This window comes from Leiobunum rupestre, chromosome 2, assembly GCF_980474605.1.
Source record: "Leiobunum rupestre chromosome 2, qqLeiRupe1.1.hap1, whole genome shotgun sequence".
Classification (NCBI taxonomy): domain Eukaryota; kingdom Metazoa; phylum Arthropoda; class Arachnida; order Opiliones; family Sclerosomatidae; genus Leiobunum; species Leiobunum rupestre.
In genome coordinates this window covers 77,901,461-77,926,656 of record NC_143385.1, presented here as the reverse complement: position 1 = coordinate 77,926,656, position 25,196 = coordinate 77,901,461, and positions in this window count along the sequence as shown.

The following is a 25,196-nucleotide window of genomic DNA, read 5'->3' as shown; positions in this document are numbered from 1 at the left end:
TTATATTTAATTAAATATTTATAAATTATATTAATCTTATATTTAATTAAATATTTATAAATTATAAATTATATTAATCTTATATATAATTAAATATTTATACATTATAAATTATATTAATCTTATATTTAATTAAATATTTATAAATTATATTAATCTTATATTTAATTAAATATTTATAAATTATAAATTATATTAATCTTATATTTAATAAAATATTTATAAATTATAAATTATATTAATCTTATATTTAATTAAATATTTATAAATTATATTAATCTTATATTTAATTAAATATTTAGAAATTATAAATTATATTAATCTTATATTTAATTAAATATTTAGAAATTATAAATTATATTAATCTTATATTTAATAAAATATTTATAAATTATATAAATCTTATTTTTAATTAAATATTTATAAATAATATTAATCATATATTTAATTAAATATTTATAAATCATATTAATCTTATATTTAATTAAATATTTATAAATTATATTAATCTTATATTTATAAATTATATTAATCTTATATTTAATTAAATATTTATAAATTATATTAATCTTATATTTAATTAAATATTTATAAATTATATTAATCTTATATTTAATTAAATATTTATAAATTAGATTAATCTTATATTTAATGAAATATTTATAAACTATATTAATCTTATATTTAATTAAATATTTATAAATTATATTAAGCTTATATTTAATTAAATATTTATAAATTATATTAATCTTATATTTAATTAAATATTTATAAATTATATTAATCTTATATTTAATTAAATATTTATAAATTATATTAATCTTATATTTAATTAAATATTTATAAATAATATTATTCTTATATTTAATTAAATATTTATAAATAATATTAATCTTATATTTAATTTAATATTTATAAATTATATTAATCTTATATTTAATTAAATATTTATAAATTATATTAATCTTATATTTAATTAAATATTTATAAATTATATTAATCTTATATTTAATTAAATATTTATAAATTATATTAATCTTATATTTAATTAAATATTTATAAATTTTATTAATCTTATATTTAATTAAATATTTATAAATTATATTAAGCTTATATTTTATTAAATATTTATAAATTATATTAAGCTTATATTTTATTAAATATTTATAAATTATATTAAGCTTATATTTTATTAAATATTTATAAATTATATAAAGCTTATATTTTTTTAAATATTTATAAATTATAAATTATATTAATCTTATATTTAATTAAATATTTATAAATTATATTAATCTTATATTTAATTAAATATTTATAAATTATATTAATCTTATATTAAATTAAATATTTATAAATTATATTAATCTTATATTTAATTAAATATTTATAAATTATATTAATCTTATATTTAATTAAATATTTATAAATTATATTAATCTTATATTTAATTAAATATTTATAAATTATATTAATCTTATATTTAATTATATATTTATAAATTATAAATTATATTAATCTTATATTTAATTAAATATTTATAAATTATAAATTATATTAATCTTATATTTAATAAAATATTTATAAATTATATTAATCATATATTTAATTAAATTTTTATAAATCATTTTAATCTTATATTTAATTAAATATTTATAAATTATATTAATCTTATATTTAATTAAATATTTATAAATTATATTAATCTTATATTTAATTAAATATTTATAAATTATAAATTATATTAATCTTATATTTAATTAAATATTTATAAATTATATTAATCTTATATTTAATTAAATATTTATAAATTATATTAATCCTATATTTAATTAAATATTTATAAATTATAAATTATATTAATCTTATATTTAATTAAATATTTATAAATTATATTAATCTTATATTTAATTAAATATTTATAAATTATATTAATCTTATATTAAATTAAATATTTATAAATTATATTAATCTTATATTTAATTAAATATTTATAAATTATATTAATATTATATTTAATTAAATATTTATAAATTATATTAATCTTATATTTAATTAAATATTTATAAATTATAAATTATATTAATCTTTTATTTAATAAAATATTTATAAATTATAAATTATATTAATCTTATATTTAATTAAATATTTATAAATTATAAATTATATTAATCTTATATTTAATAAAATATTTATAAATTATATAAATCTTATTTTTAATTAAATATTTATAAATTATAAATTATATTAATCTTATATTTAATAAAATATTTATAAATTATATTAATCTTATTTTTAATTAAATATTTATAAATTATATTAATCATATATTTAATTAAATATTTATAAATCATATTAATCTTATATTTAATTAAATATTTATAAATTATATTAATCTTATATTTAATTAAATATTTATAAATTATATTAATCTTATATTTAATTAAATATTTATAAATTATATTAATCTTATATTTAATTAAATATTTATAAATTATATTAATCTTATATTTAATTAAATATTTATAAATTATAAATTATATTAATCTTATATTTAATTAAATATTTATAAATTATATTAATCTTATATTTAATTAAATATTTATAAATTATAAATTATATTAATCTTATATTTAATAAAATATTTATAAATTATAAATTATATTAATCTTATATTTAATTAAATATTTATAAATTATAAATTATATTAATCTTATATTTAATAAAATATTTATAAATTATATTAATCTTATTTTTAATTAAATATTTATAAATTATATTAATCATATATTTAATTAAATATTTATAAATCATATTAATCTTATATTTAATTAAATATTTATAAATTATATTAAGCTTATATTTAATTAAATATTTATAAATTATATTAATCTTATATTTAATTAAATATTTAAAAATTATATTAATCTTATATTTAATTAAATATTTATAAATTATATTAATCTTATATTTAATTAAATATTTATAAATTATATTAATCTTATATTTAATTAAATATTTTTTAATGATATTAATCTTATATTTAATTAAATATTAATAAATTATATTAATCTTATATTTAATTAAATATTTATAAATTTTATTAATCTTTTATTTAATTAAATATTTATAAATTATATTAAGCTTATATTTTATTAAATATTTATAAATTATATTAAGCTTATATTTAATTAAATATTTATAAATTATATTAATCTTATATTTAATTAAATATTTATAAATTATATTAATCTTATATTTAATTAAATATTTATAATCTTATATTTAATTAAATATTTATAAATTATATTAATCTTATATTTAATTAAATATTTATAAATTATAATAATCTTATATTTAATTAAATATTTATAAATTATAAATTATATTAATCTTATATTTAATTAAATATTTATAAATTATATTAATCTTATATTTAATTAAATATTTATAAATTATAAATTATATTAATCTTATATTTAATTAAATATTTATAAATTTTATTAATCTTATATTTAATTAAATATTTATAAATTATATTAAGCTTATATTTTATTAAATATTTATAAATTATATTAAGCTTATATTTTATTAAATATTTATAAATTATATAAAGCTTATATTTTATTAAATATTTATAAATTATAAATTATATTAATCTTATATTTAATTAAATATTTATAAATTATATTAATCATATATTTAATTAAATATTTATAAATCATATTAATCTTATATTTAATTAAATATTTATAAATTATATTAATCTTATATTTAATTAAATATTTATAAATTATATTAATCTTATATTTAATTAAATATTTATAAATTATATTAATCTTATATTTAATTAAATATTTATAAATTATAAATTATATTAATCTTATATTTAATTAAATATTTATAAATTATATTAATCTTATATTTAATTAAATATTTATAAATTATAAATTATATTAATCTTATATTTAATTAAATATTTATAAATTATAAATTATATTAATCTTATATTTAATTAAATATTTATAAATTATATTAATCTTATATTTAATTAAATATTTATAAATTATAAATTATATTAATCTTATATTTAATAAAATATTTATAAATTATAAATTATATTAATCTTATATTTAATTAAATATTTATAAATTATATTAATCTTATATTTAATAAAATATTTATAAATTATAAATTATATTAATCTTATATTTAATAAAATATTTATAAATTATATAAATCTTATTTTTAATTAAATATTTATAAATTATATTAATCATATATTTAATTAAATATTTATAAATCATATTAATCTTATATTTAATTAAATATTTATAAATTATATTAATCTTATATTTATAAATTATATTAATCTTATATTTAATTAAATATTTATAAATTATATTAATCTTATATTTAATTAAATATTTATAAATTATATTAATCTTATATTTAATTAAATATTTATAAATTAGATTAATCTTATATTTAATGAAATATTTATAAATTATATTAAGCTTATATTTAATTAAATATTTATAAATAATATTAATCTTATATTTAATTAAATATTTATAAATTATATTAAGCTTATATTTAATTAAATATTTATAAATAATATTAATCTTATATTTAATTAAATATTTATAAATTAGATTAATCTTATATTTAATGAAATATTTATAAACTATATTAATCTTATATTTAATTAAATATTTATAAATTATATTAAGCTTATATTTAATTAAATATTTATAAATTATATTAATCTTATATTTAATTAAATATTTATAAATTATATTAATCTTATATTTAATTAAATATTTATAAATTATATTAATCTTATATTTAATTAAATATTTATAAATTATATTAAGCTTATATTTAATTAAATATTTATAAATAATATTAATTTTATATTTAATTAAATATTTATAAATTATATTAATCTTATATTTAATTTAATATTAATAAATTATATTAATCTTATATTTAATTAAATATTTATAAATTTTATTAATCTTTTATTTAATTAAATATTTATAAATTATATTAAGCTTATATTTTATTAAATATTTATAAATTATATTAAGCTTATATTTAATTAAATATTTATAAATTATATTAATCTTATATTTAATTTAATATTTATAAATTATATTAATCTTATATTTAATTAAATATTTATAAATTATAATAATCTTATATTTAATTAAATATTTATAAATTATAAATTATATTAATCTTATATTTAATTAAATATTTATAAATTATATTAATCTTATATTTAATTAAATATTTATAAATTATAAATTATATTAATCTTATATTTAATTAAATATTTATAAATTTTATTAATCTTATATTTAATTAAATATTTATAAATTATATTAAGCTTATATTTTATTAAATATTTATAAATTATATTAAGCTTATATTTAATTAAATATTTATAAATTATATTAATCTTATATTTAATTAAATATTTATAAATTATATTAATCTTATATTTAATAAAATATTTATAAATTATATTAATCTTATATTTAATTAAATATTTATAAATTATAAATTATATTAATCTTATATTTAATTAAATATTTATAAATTATATTAATCTTATATTTAATTAAATATTTATAAATTATATTAATCTTATATTTAATTAAATATTTTTAAATTATATTAATCTTATGTTTAATTAAATATTTATAAATTATATTAATCTTATATTTAATTAAATATTTATAAATTATATTAATCTTATATTTAATTAAATATTTATAAATTTAATTAATCTTATATTTAATTAAATATTTATAAATTATATTAATCTTATATTTTATTAAATATTTATAAATTATATTAAGCTAATATTTAATTAAATATTTATAAATTATATTAATCTTATATTTAATTAAATATTTATAAATTTAATTAATCTTATATTTAATTAAATATTTATAAATTATATTAAGCTTATATTTTATTAAATATTTATAAATTATATTAAGCTTATATTTAATTAAATATTTATAAATTATATTAATCTTATATTTAATTAAATATTTATAAATTATATTAATCTTATATTTAATTAAATATTTATAAATTATATTAATCTTATATTTAATTAAATATTTATAAATTATATTAATCTTATATTTAATTAAATATTTATAAATTATATTAATCTTATATTTAATTAAATATTTATTAATTATATTAATCTTATATTTAATTAAATATTTATAAATTATATTAATCTTATATTTAATTAAATATTTATAGTTTATATTAATCTTATATTTAATTAAATATTTATAAATTATATTAAGCTTATATTTTATTAAATATTTATAAATTATATTAAGCTTATATTTAATTAAATATTTATAAATTATATTAATCTTATATTTAATTAAATATTTATAAATTATATTAATCTTATATTTAATTAAATATTTATAAATTATATTAAGCTTATATTTAATTAAATATTTATAAATTATAATAATCTTATATTTAATTAAATATTTATAAATTATAAATTATATTAATCTTATATTTAATTAAATATTTATAAATTATATTAATCTTATATTTAATTAAATATTTATAAATTATAAATTATATTAATCTTATATTTAATTAAATATTTATAAATTTTATTAATCTTATATTTAATTAAATATTTATAAATTATATTAAGCTTATATTTTATTAAATATTTATAAATTATATTAAGCTTATATTTAATTAAATATTTATAAATTATATTAATCTTATATTTAATTAAATATTTATAAATTATATTAATCTTATATTTAATAAAATATTTATAAATTATATTAATCTTATATTTAATTAAATATTTATAAATTATAAATTATATTAATCTTATATTTAATTAAATATTTATAAATTATATTAATCTTATATTTAATTAAATATTTATAAATTATATTAATCTTATATTTAATTAAATATTTTTAAATTATATTAATCTTATGTTTAATTAAATATTTATAAATTATATTAATCTTATATTTAATTAAATATTTATAAATTATATTAATCTTATATTTAATTAAATATTTATAAATTTAATTAATCTTATATTTAATTAAATATTTATAAATTATATTAATCTTATATTTTATTAAATATTTATAAATTATATTAAGCTAATATTTAATTAAATATTTATAAATTATATTAATCTTATATTTAATTAAATATTTATAAATTTAATTAATCTTATATTTAATTAAATATTTATAAATTATATTAAGCTTATATTTTATTAAATATTTATAAATTATATTAAGCTTATATTTAATTAAATATTTATAAATTATATTAATCTTATATTTAATTAAATATTTATAAATTATATTAATCTTATATTTAATTAAATATTTATAAATTATATTAATCTTATATTTAATTAAATATTTATAAATTATATTAATCTTATATTTAATTAAATATTTATAAATTATATTAATCTTATATTTAATTAAATATTTATTAATTATATTAATCTTATATTTAATTAAATATTTATAAATTATATTAATCTTATATTTAATTAAATATTTATAGTTTATATTAATCTTATATTTAATTAAATATTTATAAATTATATTAAGCTTATATTTTATTAAATATTTATAAATTATATTAAGCTTATATTTAATTAAATATTTATAAATTATATTAATCTTATATTTAATTAAATATTTATAAATTATATTAATCTTATATTTAATTAAATATTTATAAATTATATTAAGCTTATATTTAATTAAATATTTATAAATAATATTAATCTTATATTTAATTAAATATTTATAAATTATATTAATCTTATATTTAATTAAATATTAATAAATTATATTAATCTAATATTTAATTAAATATTTATAAATTTTATTAATCTTTTATTTAATTAAATATTTATAAATTATATTAAGCTTATATTTTATTAAATATTTATAAATTATATTAATCTTATATTTAATTAAATATTTATAAATTATATTAATCTTATATTTAATTAAATATTTATAAATTATATTAATCTTATATTTAATTAAATATTTATAATTTATATTAATCTTATATTTAATTAAATATTTATAAATTATATTATTCTTATATTTAATTAAATATTTATAAATAATATTAATCTTATATTTAATTTAATATTTATAAATTATATTAATCTTATATTTAATTAAATATTTATAAATTATATTAATCTTATATTTAATTAAATATTTATAAATTATATTAATCTTATATTTAATTAAATATTTATAAATTATATTAATCTTATATTTAATTAAATATTTATAAATTTTATTAATCTTATATTTAATTAAATATTTATAAATTATATTAAGCTTATATTTTATTAAATATTTATAAATTATATTAAGCTTATATTTTATTAAATATTTATAAATTATAAATTATATTAATCTTATATTTAATTAAATATTTATAAATTATATTAATCTTATATTTAATTAAATATTTATTAATTATATTAATCTTATACTAAATTAAATATTTATAAATTATATTAATCTTATATTTAATTAAATATTTATAAATTATATTAATCTTATATTTAATTAAATATTTATAAATTATATTAATCTTATATTTAATTGAATACCGAGTGATTTAGCTACGGGTCGAAAAAGAGGTGTTACGAATCTTGCTAAACTTTTAAAAATTGACCCAAATCCACGACCAGTCTGATATTGGCTTCCTCGAAAGACGTTATATCCGCGTCCTGTTTGTACATAATGATGATAATATCTTTCCATGATGAGCTTGTTTTAAGTGTACTTTAGACTAAGCATCCAGTCTTTTAAATATTAATTTAATAATAGTCTTGCCTGTTTTATATGGCAGGAGTTCACCGTAATCCGACCTTAAAGAAATTTCTATAGTTTGTATTTGATCGTAGAGAACTGGAAAATAGTCTAAAAAATGAAATCTTTCAACTTGCGCTTGATTTTTATTTTCGTTTAATTTGATAATTCTCAGCAGGGGTGTATTAGTGTGGCCTGTAATTATAGGTTGTATAATATTTGTATAGACATAAATTCCAGATATTCCGTGGTTGAGATCTGCGGGGTACATACCTATTTCGTTAAAAAGAGGTCTTTCAATTTGATTGTTTGAAAAACCTAACATTTGCCCGAGTTTGGGGTTATCTATTGGAAAGGTTAAAAAACTGTTTCCACCCAAACCTTTAACTGAAAATGTCGAATCTGAATTTAAATTAAACTCGAATTTAGCCCAACTCTGATGTGGTAATGAATGTTTCATTGCAATTAAAACATCATCAATAGTGTGGTAAACACCAGTTGGAATTCGACAATGGAATTTGTCTACAGTATTTAGTTTATTATTTTTACCATGTTCGTAATTGTTGAAATCAATATCACGTTTGTGTCGTCCACTATTCTCAACTCTGTTTAAATCGTTTCGAAAAATTATAAAATTAACCGTATTATCTAATTCTAATCTAATTTGAAGTGGGTCTAATGCTTTGCTTTTATAAACTGAGGAGATATAATCTACTTTGTACTCAATTTGTAAGAGGTCTGCTAGACGACCGAATATTTTAATTTCCAAGCCACTCATTAATTCAATTTGAAAATAATAATTTCCATTTTCTTTGAAAATAAAAAATCCAGCCTTAAGTGAGATATGCGAATCAAAATATTTTTGAAGTTCATTTAAAATTTTGAAATGAAGAGATAACGGTATAAAATTCCCACTTAAATCCTTATCAGACTCGTAATAATTACGTTCAAACGTATAACTGTCATTTTCCCAGTTAGGGGCTTCAATTGGAAAATTTTTATTATACCTAAAATCTATAACCGATTCCTCATCTGACATAAATTTTTCCTCATACACTTTTAAAGGATTTTGGCTGCTAATTACACCATTTTGAAATTCTGGCGCGTTTATATTAAAAATATTTGCTAATCTTCCGGTGAAGGCAATCTGTATATCTTTAGGGAATGAAATTCTTAAGTAATGACCTCGATTTATTTCTTCTATTGCGTAACTAATTTCGTACCGATTCAAAGGGGGGTAGTTTGTAGGTTGTTGAATCTCGTTTTTTAATTGCCTATGCAAAGATAATGGGATAATATTTCCAAAATAATCTCTCTGACCTTCAAATAAAAAAGGCTGGATAATTGATATGGAGTAAAAAGCCCAATCTTCCTGCTCAAATTGCGGTATTTTTGTAGTCTCAATACGTATGTCGATAAAATTGTTACGCGAATTAAAAGTAATATTATTTAAATTATTTAACGGGCCAAATTTTTGAATACCCGTAAAATAAGTGTCTGTTAGTAGAGAGTAACTAAATATGAACATGTAAATCCAAGATGGCCGCCAAGATGGCCGCCAAAACAACCCCCCCATAACACCCCCAAAATATTTTCAAAAAAATTTTTGTCCTTGGAAAAATCGAAAATATTTTTGTTTTCAATTTCACCTTGAAGATGCTCTTTGACCTCGACGCCTGACACCTGTCCACAACCACTAAGCCTCGGTCTATCAAATCAACAAGTTTGGTCACGATCGGACAAGGTCGAACCGAGATATCGGCGGTAATATGTGACCCCACCAAATACTTATGTTAATTTACTTTTGGTGTCATTTTTTTCGTTTTTTCGTTTTTTCGCCGTTTAAAATGCTAATTAGTGATTTGCGAGATGGGGAAACGAATTCGCGACCTTCGCTTTATACCTTTGGCGGTTTTGGCCCCACCCAAAATACTTTAAATAATTAAACTAATATAAATAAGTTTTCATTTTTCGCAAATATTTTATTATTTTAAAAACAATGCTAGTTTAAGTAATCAAAAAACACAATTAGTTATTGTAATATTTAATAACTAATATTTTCAATATATTTTTTTAAACATTTAACAAAATATGAAACACTAACAATAAAACTAAAAGCTAACAAATTAAATTAATAATAAAGAATTCAAGAAGGTTGTATAAATAATTTGAAGGCTGAAAAATATAAAAACACAAATGTTAAAAATATTTTAAGTGTATAATAAAAAATAATTATAATTACATCAATTCGTAAAAGTTATTTTTCCTCTTCGGTACAAAACAAGATGTCGGGTTGGAAATTCAGGCTAGAATTTATAAATATAAATAAATTAAGCTATTAAAAACGAATATATATAAAAAATATTTACCACAAGAATTCTTTTTGTTGCTCTAACATCGCACGAATAAAAACACTGGTTTTGGTCTTAATCGCTTCGGAAGTATACAGTTCGAGAATGTCTGAATTAAAACAGATCGAATGTTGTTCAATGCCAACATGCTGAATTTGATCTAACATATGAAGTTCGGACTTTAAATTCTTGTGATTCCATCGCGAAATTTGACGAGTATTACAAAGAATAAACATTCTTACTACTCGAAGAGAAACAATTTTAAAGATCGCGGCAAAGAAAGTACAGGCTTTAGATGTAATTCACCAGACATCTTGAGTTTAGATTTCTCCTGGTAAAATCCTTTACATTGAGATTTTATAGTTTAAGCCCGACTTTTATTTAAAAATTTAAAAATATTGTCTTTGGGAATAATTATTAATTTTTTAATACAACTAAGGTTAACTAATTATCACTATCCTTCTTAAACATGTTTTTATAAATTAATAAAAACAATTATATTCAATTTTTTTAAAAACAACCTAGTACAAAATGTACTTATACATTTTTCAGTTAATATACTAATCAATTACAAAAACAAACATAAAACATTAAAGTTTAACAGATAGTAGTATAAAAAAGTACATAGAATACACGAAAAAGAACCGAAAAAAAACCAGAAAGAATAATAAATAATCAATGGGTCGTTTGTTATGTGCGATAGGCTCAAGGTTATATAGCGAAAGAGATGAAGAAACAAAAAAGATAGCGCAAGAGATGAAGAAACAAAAAAAAAATAATAATAATAGAAAAACATTAAATCTAGTACAAAATGTACTAATAAAATTGCTTGAAAATGCGTTGGATAAAAAGATGAAAGCAAAATTTAATATAGAGAAAAAGAACTTTACACCAATCCCAACATTAAATTAATAAAGCTAGTTAAAAAAGAAAAAGTAGATTATGAAATATTAAAAACAACCTCCACCGCCTGAATTAAATTAATAAAGCTAGTTGATTTGGAAAACATATTTAAACACTTAAACTTTCTAAAATAAAAACATTTAAAATAAAAAATATAAAACATTTTAAAAATTAAAACCTTTCACCAAAATAAACAAATTAAAAAATAAAAACACAAAAAAGTCTTTAAATAAAAAAATTAAAATTTTATCAGGTTTGAGTCCTATTTCAAAAAATAAATAGTTTTAGTTTTTTAAAAATAAATAAATTTTTTTGTAAATACCTTGAGTCGCAGTTGGAAAAGTTGCCGACGATCATTTAAATTCGAATTTGGTCGAGATAATTTGCAACTAAATAAAAATTTAATTTTAATTATTGTAATTATTTTTTTAAAATTAGTATTCCTTACTCTAAAGTTGTAACTATTTTAACTTCTTGTCGATCCAAATCATTAATAAAAAATAGAACGATCATGCCTAATTCCAAACGGATGTTATATCTCGTTAGGCGAAAGTCAGTTGTAATAGATAAATGTTTTTTTCGGAAAAAGGAAACTTGTTGTAATTGAAAGAGTAATAAAAGGTCACGTTGAAGGCTCCTACGATTTTTGTGTTGACGGAACCATGGGATCTTATTTAAATTTTTATATAGGCGCATATGTTTTCCAATTAGGCGTAAAATTTCGTAAGAAAACCAGCCTTCAAGAGAGGATTGAGTGTGGAACAATAAGCCGTCAAACTCAAAAGCCTCGTGGGGACAGACAAAATTAACAGAATGAACGTCAAATAGACAAGAATTGTTATTGATTCTTCTAGAAAAAACCGAAGCGAAAACATCTGGCGATAATTTGAAAGAATTTTTTATAAAGGGACAGGCAAAAACAATTTTTTTAAAGGGTTCTATTAATGCTTTACACTCAAGAAAGACAGTTCTCATACAGTAATTTTCAACTCTAATTGAAATATCGTTAATTTTAAAAAGGTTATAATTCCTAACTTTACGTAAAGCTAAATATTTTAGTGAAAAAGGGTTAATAGCGAGAGGATGAGTAATCTTACCAGAAACAGTCAAAACTTCGCGAGAGCCCATGGTTTATAAAAGGAATACGTTGAAAATCACGCTTTTATAAGAAAGATTTCAGAATATTTAATTTTTACATCCTGATTTTAACCTGTTTTAAAATCAAGTCAAAAGACAATTTTTTATCAAATACACCCTGCAGAAATATAATTTTATCCATTCGTTTAAATTTTATACCTCGCAGAAATATATTTCTTCCCATAGAATTTTAAAACATCTAACCCTGTAATTACCAAAATTCTTACATCCATAATCGATTTTTAAAGCAAAATAATATTAAAACTCTTAGGGCGTTGTCTTTTTTGTCACGAAAATTAAATATAAACTCCTTCAAAAAAAATAATTAATAATTTTATATTTTTATACATGTCTACATATTTAAATTGTTATTCACAAACAATTTTAAATACCGTTGAAATACTGATAAATTATAACTAGGTTCTATCCTTGTAGTATTAATCACTTTAATATTCAAGGTTTTATATCTTGGTACGAGAAGGAAAATAATTTAATTTGGCAAACGGTCAGAAGTTCAGGGAGAAAAAGGCAGTAGGTCCGTATTTCGTAGATGGCTACTGTGAAAATCCGCCCATAGTAATTGATGTAATGGGTGATTTCTGGCACGGTTGTCCAAAGCATTTTTCTGGCTCGAGCTTTAACACAGTTTTAGGAAAAACATTCAAAGAAATTAGAGAAAGAGAATTAGATCGAAAAGAATTAATTGAACAAAATTTACCAAACCACACATATATTCAAATTTTTGAATGTGAAATATTAGACTTGTTGAGAAAAAATGCCGAGGCGAAAACTTTTTTTAATACAATTAAAATTATTCCTAAAATTAACCCTAGAGATTCGCTAGTGGGTGGCCGTGTAGAAACAATTAAGCTGTACCATGAAATAGAGCCCTTACTTGGAGAACAAATCAGATATTTTGACTTTTGTAGTCTGTATGCGTATTGCTTACAAAATTGGAGTACGGTTGTAAAAATGTTAAAGTTATCACACACAACTTTGATTATGCACCAGACGCGTATTTTGGAATAATTAGCTGTCGAATCCTCCCCCCCAGAGACCTCTACTTACCCGTTCTTCCCTACCGATTTAATAAGAAACTTTATTAAAAATTGGTTTTAGTTTTTAAAAAAGCATCAAGATCGATAATATCTCTATTTTTTAGAGATAAAAATTTTTTTCCCATTTTCTGTGGGGATTTCAAAAGAATTATACTAAATTTAATTTCTCCATCTAGTAAGAAATCTTTTTTTGATTGAGCAACGCGAGCTATATGGTTAAATATTCGCGAAACAGTTAACTGATCAATTTTAATAAATTTAATGTTAATTGGATGTTCTAAATTTTCCGATTGAATTGCAAATCTGAGGAAATCGAAACCGGGTGCTTCTTGTCTTACGTATTTGATAATTTTGGACAGAATCTTTTCAAATACTGTAAAAAATAAATGTGTGGGGATATCGTTTAAGTATATTAGTTCTAGGTCAATGTCCAGTTGTTTACATTTCCACTTTTTTGAATTTCTAGGGCTTAATTTTTTAATTTTATAAAACTTTTTATAATTAAAACTGTTTAACGATGAAAAGTCTAATTGAGAGTCCGAATCGTATTCGTCGGAGTCTTCCATGTTCTAATTTCGTTTCCAGGTCTAAAATATTATTCTAATTACTATTACGAATAATTAATTAATGAGTTTAACTTGCCTTCGTGGGTGGAACAACAATTTTTCCTTCCGTCTGCTCAATTAATTTTTTCAGCCTGTTTGTTGAGTTTATTATTCGAATAACATCCATGGATAGGGTGTTAGCTAAGAATTTCACCCTCTTATAATCACCCTTCCAGAGTTCATCTTGGGGAAGATGTTTGATGTTTTTATATGAATATATCTGGATATCTAGATATAATCCCTTGTCGCTCGCTTTTTTTCTCGGAGTTTTAGTTTCGTAAGACACTCCCCCTTTCTTGACTTTCACTGATTGTTCGATTCCAACTTGTTCGATGTTTGACATGCGACGAACCTCTTGAATATAGTCCCCATCCGATTCGTCCGACTCTATTAACATCTCCTGTTCAGGACTATCGAAAACTGAAACTACCTGACTCTCAGAGATTTGACTATTACTTGTGGAAGCCATTTTAGCCTGTTATGATTCAATAGAAAATTTTGCCCTTTTATACCAAATGTATTTTTCATTAATTTTTTTCAAAATATAAAACCTTGAATATTAAAGTGATTAATACTACAAGGATAGAACCTAGTTATAATTTATCAGTATATCAACGGTATTTAAAATTGTTTGTGAATAACAATTTAAATATGTAGACATGTATAAAAATATAAAATTATTAATTATTTTTTTTGAAGGAGTTTATATTTAATTTTCGTGACAAAAAAGACAACGCCCTAAGAGTTTTAATATTATTTTGCTTTAAAAATCGATTATGGATGTAAGAATTTTGGTAATTACAGGGTTAGATGTTTTAAAATTCTATGGGAAGAAATATATTTCTGCGAGGTATAAAATTTAAACGAATGGATAAAATTATATTTCTGCAGGGTGTATTTGATAAAAAATTGTCTTTTGACTTGATTTTAAAACAGGTTAAAATCAGGATGTAAAAATTAAATATTCTGAAATCTTTCTTATAAAAGCGTGATTTTCAACGTATTCCTTTTATAAACCATGGGCTCTCGCGAAGTTTTGACTGTTTCTGGTAAGATTACTCATCCTCTCGCTATTAACCCTTTTTCACTAAAATATTTAGCTTTACGTAAAGTTAGGAATTATAACCTTTTTAAAATTAACGATATTTCAATTAGAGTTGAAAATTACTGTATGAGAACTGTCTTTCTTGAGTGTAAAGCATTAATAGAACCCTTTAAAAAAATTGTTTTTGCCTGTCCCTTTATAAAAAATTCTTTCAAATTATCGCCAGCTGTTTTCGCTTCGGTTTTTTCTAGAAGAATCAATAACAATTCTTGTCTATTTGACGTTCATTCTGTTAATTTTGTCTGTCCCCACGAGGCTTTTGAGTTTGACGGCTTATTGTTCCACACTCAATCCTCTCTTGAAGGCTGGTTTTCTTACGAAATTTTACGCCTAATTGGAAAACATATGCGCCTATATAAAAATTTAAATAAGATCCCATGGTTCCGTCAACACAAAAATCGTAGGAGCCTTCAACGTGACCTTTTATTACTCTTTCAATTACAACAAGTTTCCTTTTTCCGAAAAAAACATTTATCTATTACAACTGACTTTCGCCTAACGAGATATAACATCCGTTTGGAATTAGGCATGATCGTTCTATTTTTTATTAATGATTTGGATCGACAAGAAGTTAAAATAGTTACAACTTTAGAGTAAGGAATACTAATTTTAAAAAAATAATTACAATAATTAAAATTAAATTTTTATTTAGTTGCAAATTATCTCGACCAAATTCGAATTTAAATGATCGTCGGCAACTTTTCCAACTGCGACTCAAGGTATTTACAAAAAAATTTATTTATTTTTAAAAAACTAAAACTATTTATTTTTTGAAATAGGACTCAAACCTGATAAAATTTTAATTTTTTTATTTAAAGACTTTTTTGTGTTTTTATTTTTTAATTTGTTTATTTTGGTGAAAGGTTTTAATTTTTAAAATGTTTTATATTTTTTATTTTAAATGTTTTTATTTTAGAAAGTTTAAGTGTTTAAATATGTTTTCCAAATCAACTAGCTTTATTAATTTAATTCAGGCGGTGGAGGTTGTTTTTAATATTTCATAATCTACTTTTTCTTTTTTAACTAGCTTTATTAATTTAATGTTGGGATTGGTGTAAAGTTCTTTTTTCTCTATATTAAATTTTGCTTTCATCTTTTTATCCAACGCATTTTCAAGCAATTTTATTAGTACATTTTGTACTAGATTTAATGTTTTTCTATTATTATTATTATTTTTTTTGTTTCTTCATCTCTTGCGCTATCTTTTTTGTTTCTTCATCTCTTTCGCTATATAACCTTGAGCCTATCGCACATAACAAACGACCCATTGATTATTTATTATTCTTTCTGGTTTTTTTTCGGTTCTTTTTCATGTATTCTATGTACTTTTGTATACTAATATCTGTTAAACTTTAATGTTTTATGTTTGTTTTTGTAATTGATTAGTATATTAACTGAAAAATGTATAAGTACATTTTGTACTAGGTTGTTTTTTAAAAAATTGAATATAATTGTTTTTATTAATTTATAAAAACATGTTTAAGAAGGATAGTGATAATTAGTTAACCTTAGTTGTATTAAAAAATTAATAATTATTCCCAAAGACAATATTTTTAAATTTTTAAATAAAAGTCGGGCTTAAACTATAAAATCTCAATGTAAAGGATTTTACCAGGAGAAATCTAAACTCAAGATGTCTGGTGAATTACATCTAAAGCCTGTACTTTCTTTGCCGCGATCTTTAAAATTGTTTCTCTTCGAGTAGTAAGAATGTTTATTCTTTGTAATACTCGTCAAATTTCGCGATGGAATCACAAGAATTTAAAGTCTGAACTTCGTATGTTAGATCAAATTCAGCATGTTGGCTTTGAACAACATTCGATCTGTTTTAATTCAGACATTCTCGAACTGTATACTTCCGAAGCGATTAAGACCAAAACCAGTGTTTTTATTCGTGCGATGTTAGAGCAACAAAAAGAATTCTTGTGGTAAATATTTTTTATATATATTCGTTTTTAATAGCTTAATTTATTTATATTTATAAATTCTAGCCTGAATTTCCAACCCGACATCTTGTTTTGTACCGAAGAGGAAAAATAACTTCTACGAATTGATGTAATTATAATTATTTTTTATTATACACTTAAAATATTTTTAACATTTGTGTTTTTATATTTTTCAGCCTTCAAATTATTTATACAACCTTCTTTAATTCTTTATTATTAATTTAATTTGTTAGCTTTTAGTTTTATTGTTAGTGTTTCATATTTTGTTAAATGTTTAAAAAAATATATTGAAAATATTAGTTATTAAATATTACAATAACTAATTGTGTTTTTTGATTACTTAAACTAGCATTGTTTTTAAAATAATAAAATATTTGCGAAAAATGAAAACTTATTTATATTAGTTTAATTATTTAAAGTATTTTGGGTGGGGCCAAAACCGCCAAAGGTATAAAGCGAAGGTCGCGAATTCGTTTCCCCATCTCGCAAATCACTAATTAGCATTTTAAACGGCGAAAAAACGAAAAAACGAAAAAAATGACACCAAAAGTAAATTAACATAAGTATTTGGTGGGGTCACATATTACCGCCGATATCTCGGTTCGACCTTGTCCGATCGTGACCAAACTTGTTGATTTGATAGACCGAGGCTTAGTGGTTGTGGACAGGTGTCAGGCGTCGAGGTCAAAGAGCATCTTCAAGGTGAAATTGAAAACAAAAATATTTTCGATTTTTCCAAGGACAAAAATTTTTTTGAAAATATTTTGGGGGTGTTATGGGGGGGTTGTTTTGGCGGCCATCTTGGCGGCCATCTAGGATTTACATGTTCATATTTAGTTACTCTCTACTTCTGTTGGAATTTTAAAAAGGTCTGCTAATGGATTTTGAAATTTAATTTCCATCCCTACCGGTATTTCTAAATTAAAATATAAATTATCTTCAACATCGGACGATATCGCGGTTTTTAATCCATCAAACTGTCTTGGTTTACATCGTTCTAATAAATCACGTATAATTAAGTGTAATGTGAACGGTTGAATTTCATTATTATATTGTCTTTCTCCCTCATATCTGCCCGCCTCAAACACAATTGCGTAATTATTCCATTGTATTTGTTTAATAACAGGCTGAGATGGTAGATTAACTGGTATTAGAAGAGAACTTGGTAAATTATTTTCTTCGGAAGGATTTAAAACTTTTGGTTGGTTGACGTCTCCATTAATATTTGGAATTAAAGGTTCTGTTGGTAAAATGATGTTTAGATTTTCTTTTGGTTTCAAATTTGACTTTTCTTCTAAATTTGTTTTTGGTTCATGTTTTGGTTTTTCTTCTTCTTTCACTTTTAGTTTTAGTTTCGATTTCTTGTTAATTTTCTGTTTTTTTTTCTCCTGGGTTGTGATTGTATTTCTTCCACGGGAATTTGTCGTGGTAAATATTTTTGTTGATATTTATTCACAACTAACGCTTTTTTAATTCGTACTTCGATAAAATTGTTGCTTAAGTTAAAGAAATAGTTTTGGCGTGATTCGAGAGAGGATAATTAGAAAGATAATCACTGTCGACAAAATCATTTTCTCGAAATTCCAGAACAGACGCTAGGGGCGATGCTTGAGGTATTCTTACTTGCACATCTTTTTGTAACTGTATTTTTAATTTTGAACTGTCTTCGTTTTCATCTGCTTTTACCGTATTTATTTGTATTTTTCATTTAAGTGTTTGATTGGCCTCAATAGTTTTAGCAAACTCGTTGAGTATATTATTTTGAAGAGATGTTGGAATATTATTCTTATTTCGGTTTGGGTGGAATTTCAATTTTAATATAATCCCATTGATTTTCTTCGGGTGAAATAATATCTGACACGTGTCCTACTTGGAAATGCGAATACTCATTTGTTATATTCGAATAAGTTTCAGGAAGAATTATTTCTGCTAATGCACAAGACCATTTTTCATTGTTAAAATTTAAAGGTTTTGATAACTGTACTTTAAAGTTAGAAGGCGTATTTTCCGGGTAAATATCGGGTTATGCGTTCGAAGGTAGAAATACTACGAAACTTGACATCTTTATAATGACAGTTTAGTTGGGCGACATCTCGTTTTATACTAATAAAAAGATTTAGCGTGATAGATCGAAAGGATTGGGATTTGAACTTGAGACTGTTTGAATAACATCCTGCAACGCTACCGATCTACCACGCTAAACCTTAACACGAAAGAGTTAAAATATCTATTTTACGTAGGAAAAATAAGAACAATATATTTATTAGAAAATCAGCTTTATTCGCATATTTTCAATCATTTGACAAGTTTGTTCAAGATTTTCCAAAACCTCAATGGGCGTTTCAACTTGATTAAGAGTTAAAATTTGATTATTTTTACAATATTCTTGAAAAAAAAAATAATAGCTTCCATCTGCTCATCAGATGGCATGACAAAGTCCGGTGGAAATACAACATTTGATTTCATTGTTGAATTTAAAGTTTCTTCACTCTTAATACCAGTTGTCTTTTTTTTACGATGAATTTTCTTTGGAGTTCCAGTACCATTAACAAACTTGTCGAGCCATTCTTGATTTTTTACGTTAAACTCGTTCAAATAATCAATAATTTGGTCGTCTAATATTTCTTCTTCGCTTGTGTATTTTGGTTGATTTGAATGAAGACAATCGCAAACATCAATATTAAGAAGTGTTTTATTAGAAAAACTAGATGTCAAATGATTTAGCAGATGCATCTTAAAAACTCTTCGTTCCAGAAATAAAGCTTGACAAACCCAACATTTAACACTAAAGTTTAAATTATCAAAGAAATTAAAAGCGTGTTTGCGACATGGCTCATTATAATAACAAGGGTTCTCGGTAGGCGATTTGCATTTAATTTCTGGTTTCCCCATAAATAACTTCATTTTTCTAACCTTTAAAGAGCTCGATTTTTGAGACGTCTTACGCTTACACATATCCTTTGACTTTTAAATGTAAAAACAATTATTATTTATAGAAATAGCTACTATCTCAAGTTTATATTCGTTTATTAGTTGTTTAAAGTATTTTGGGTGGGGCCAAAAGTTGTCAAGGGTATAAAGCGAAGGTCGCGAATTCGTTTCCCCATCTCGCAAATAACTAATTAGTATTTTAAACCGCTAAAAAACGAAAAAAATAAAAAAGTAACACCAAAAGTAAATAAGTGGAAGTATTTGGTGGGGTTACATATTACCGCCGATATCTCGGTTCGACCTTGTCCGATCGTGACCAAACTTGTTGGGAGTATAGACCGAGGCTTAGAGGTTGTGAACATTGCTCGAGCGTCGAGGTTAAAAATCATCTTCAAGGTGAAATTGAAAACAAAAATATGTTTTTCGATTTTTCTAAGGACAAAAAAATTTTGTTTTTGAAAAATATTTTGGGGGGGTGTTTTGGCGGCCATCTTGGCGGCCATCTTGGAAATAAAAGCGTTCATATTTAGTCCTTCTCTACTCTGCAAAGAATGGTCCATTGTGATGGCCTCCTAGGTCCCCAGATTTGACACCGCTGGACTTTTACCTGTGGGGATTCGTCAACGAGGAAGTATACAAGACGCCAGTCACTAGCGAAGACGACTTGCGCCAGAGAATCATTTCATCGTTCCAACTCGTTACTCCAGATATGGTCCCTGTTTCGTTCCAGAATATGCATCATCGCGTACGGATTTGTATAGCAGCGGACGGTGGCATTATTGAACCGTATTTGTAAAAAACTTTCTGTAATTCCTTATTATAATAATTGCACTTCATCTAACACTTACTTTGTAAAAGTAAAACAATGATTTGGCTCAAAGCATGTTCAGTTTTGTCTGTGTTTAAAGGTATATATTAGATATATTACTTATATTTATATTTACACATATATATATATATATTTTCAATTTTTCAAAGTTTGGCCGTAGTTATCTGGCCAAGGAACACAAAGATGGTTGTTATGGGATTTGTGCCATTCGATGGGCTATATATCTGACCGTGTATACACCAGCCTGAAATGGTTTCTGTGGCTACCAAAAAACGAGTAAAACTCTCGTTTTCACTTATTCGCAATAATTGTCAGATTGTTATTGTTTAAATGGTCAGATCATATCAATGTATCTACTTCCAAATCTTTATTTTTTATCTAAAAACCATGTAAAAAAATTTTCCTTGATTCTTTTTCTTACGACTTTTATTCGATTTGGATTGGATTTTATTTTATAGTTTTAACACAAAACAGTTTTAAATAGGGTTAGAAGTTGTGTGTTTTTTAATTAAGTGACAAAAATGGTATGCTATCATTTGTCCCAATCGCATTTCTCCCAATCTTAATCTTTTCACCCAAAATTATTCCTCCCAATGACCTTTTCATCATATTCCGTTTTCTCCCAAAACAAACAAAAAATCAAATTAAGATTCCCCAAAAATTGACCAAAAAACCGTTCTTTTAAATGAATTTTAATATTTTGGAGGGTAGGGGTTAGTTTAGGTTGGGAGGGGTTGGGTTGGGTCGAGTTAGCTTAGGTAAGGTTGGGTTAGGTTAGGTTCGGTTTTAATTACCTTATCTTATTGATATTAAAATTTTACTTTCGGTACTTCATTCAAAATAGACTAAATAAAAAATTAATTTCGGTCATATTTCACTCGTTTTGGGTGAAATGGTTTTGGGCGAAATGAGAATTGGGATAACTATTTTGGGTGAAAAGGGGGGAACCGATAATAATAATGTTCATGTAATGGTTTTTACCTCTCCGAGAATACTATGTACCCTAGGAGGGGTGTTACAATCACCGTGTCGGTGGGTGGGGTGTGTATCTGTGGGTCTGTCTGGGCTGCGAAAGCGTACGCATTTTCGGGGCAAAGTGTAATCGGTGCGTACGCAGTTTCTTAGAATTAGGGAAAAGGTTTATCGAAAAGCACCCTCTTTTTGTTGTCATTGGGTGTAGTATAATTTTCTTTTGCGATTGTATGTGACGAATCTTTGACGTTTGGGGCTGACCAAGTGCTGAGGGTTCCGGCAAACGTCTCAACGTGCAAAAGGCAAGGTATCCTCCAAATATTCACGGTGTACGTCATAGTATCATGTTGCGATCGAACCAGGTGGGTTTCGAACATGAGCCCTCCTGTATGACAGGTGAGTGTTCTACCACAGAACCACCGATAAATGTTACGCTTCACTGAAAATTATAAACTCAGCTTAAGCGGAAGAGTAAATTAATAGTTTTTAAGTCTTAAATTTTTTACGTATGAAATTATTAAGGTCAAATCTGGTATTAGCACAATCAGCAGAGATAAGAGGTTTAAAGGGTAGAACCCGTGGGTGGTCCACTATGTTAGTTTTTTGTCTATCGGTACTTTTGAACTGTTCAGGGTCATTTATGAATACAATTTCAAGTTGTTTACAACGCGCTTTTTTTCGCTTCGCTTACTTTACTCGTAACTTCGTAATTTAATTTAAGTGATTTTTTATCGGCTTTAAATGTGTGATACAATTTCCTTAATATGGTTACGTTGGTTTTTGAGATGTGCGCTTTTGTTTAGCCTTCACTATTCAGTTAAGGTTTTTACCTCTCCGAGGGGACAAAGTCCCCTAGGAGGGGCTATACAATCACCGTGTTTGTCTGTGGGTCTGTCTGTCACGCCTGCGAACGCGTTCGCATTTTCGGGGCAAAGGGTAATCACTGCGTACGCCGTTTCTTGGCGCACTGCAAAACCACCGTGCGGTTTGGTTTGGTTGGTCTTTTTTCGTCAACGCTCACCGTTGCGACAGTTTTAACTCAGTTTGATTGGATATTTCGTTATTGTAATGTTTATGTGTAATGTTGAATTCGTGTTGTGATGGTTGTAAGTGTTGAGTTTGTTATAAATGTTGAGTTCGCGTTATGAAGGTTGTGGATGTTGGGTCTATTTACGGTGTTTTTCTAGAAAACAGCTTTGGCGAATGTCCTTTACAAAGTTATAACGTTAGGTACTATAATTTATTCTACATCATTTTATATATTTATAAATTAAATTAATCTTATATTTAATTAAATATTTATAAATTATATTAATCTTATATTTAATTAAATATTTATAAATTATATTAATCTTATATTTAATTAAATATTTATAAATTAAATTAATCTTATATTTAATTAAATATTTATAAATTATATTAATCTTATATTTAATTAAATATTTATAGATTATATTAATCTTATATTTAATTAAATATTTATAGATTATATTATCTTATATTTAATTAAATATTTATAAATTATATTAATCTTATATTTAATTAAATATTTATAAATAATATTATTCTTATATTTAATTAAATATTTATAAATAATATTAAGCTTATATTTTATTAAATATTTATAAATTATATTAAGCTTATATTTTATTAAATATTTATAAATTATATTAAGCTTATATTTTATTAAATATTTATAAATTATATTAAGCTTATATTTTATTAAATATTTATAAATTATATAAAGCTTATATTTTATTAAATATTTATAAATTATAAATTATATTAATCTTATATTTAATTAAATATTTATAAATTATAAATTATATTAATCTTATATTTAATTAAATATTTATAAATTATATTAATCTTATATTTAATTAAATATTTATAAATTATATTAATCTTATATTAAATTAAATATTTATAAATTATATTAATCTTATATTTAATTAAATATTTATAAATTATATTAATCTTATATTTAATTAAATATTTATAAATTATATTAATCTTATATTTAATTAAATATTTATAAATTATATTAATCTTATATTTAATTAAATATTTATAAATTATAAATTATATTAATCTTATATTTAATAAAATATTTATAAATTATATTAATCTTATTTTTAATTAAATATTTATAAATTATATTAATCATATATTTAATTAAATATTTATAAATCATATTAATCTTATATTTAATTAAATATTTATAAATTATATTAATCTTATATTTATAAATTATATTAATCTTATATTTAATTAAATATTTATAAATTATATTAATCTTATATTTAATTAAATATTTATAAATTATATTAATCTTATATTTAATTAAATATTTATAAATTATATTAATCTTATATTTAATTAAATATTTATAAATTATATTAATCTTATATTTAATTAAATATTTTTTAATGATATTAATCTTATATTTAATTAAATATTTTTTAATG